This window comes from Penaeus monodon, chromosome 23, assembly GCF_015228065.2.
Source record: "Penaeus monodon isolate SGIC_2016 chromosome 23, NSTDA_Pmon_1, whole genome shotgun sequence".
In the NCBI taxonomy this organism is placed as follows: domain Eukaryota; kingdom Metazoa; phylum Arthropoda; class Malacostraca; order Decapoda; family Penaeidae; genus Penaeus; species Penaeus monodon.
This window is the reverse complement of record NC_051408.1, coordinates 17,683,126-17,683,479: the sequence shown is the minus strand read 5'-3', so window position 1 is coordinate 17,683,479 and position 354 is coordinate 17,683,126. Positions and strand designations below refer to the sequence as shown.

General features: G+C 31.4%; 1 long non-coding RNA gene across 1 annotated transcript in view; it reads right to left on the bottom strand.

Annotated features, from left to right (window-relative positions):
• Positions 1–94: 94 nt before the first annotated feature.
• LOC119587847 overlaps positions 95–354 on the bottom strand; it is a 1,447-nt gene continuing 1,187 nt past the window's right edge. Inside the window, exon 2 of the long non-coding RNA XR_005230024.1 lies at positions 95–260. This is a non-coding gene — a long non-coding RNA (uncharacterized LOC119587847). The remainder of the gene's footprint in view (positions 261–354) is intronic.

The following is a 354-nucleotide window of genomic DNA, read 5'->3' as shown; positions in this document are numbered from 1 at the left end:
AACGACAATGCAGGATGAAAGTACCAGGAATATGAATGCCAAATATACGAGAACTTTTTAAACTTTGAACGACGTGGACAGTTAAACAGGAAGCGGCAATGGATAAATTATTTATTAAAATGTAAATGCACTTTCAAATATTATCGATAGAATACATTCAAAATATAAACAACACTGCGCAGTATAATGATACAACAATCTGTTAAATGATAACAACCATACAGCACTTTTGGTAATGACTGGCACTTATTGAAGGTGAACTGGAAAACAAATTGATTATTCCTTAAACAATATTATTAAAGAATTATCACAAGGAAACTATTTAAGGCAAGACACGTTGTGTGTGTATGTATG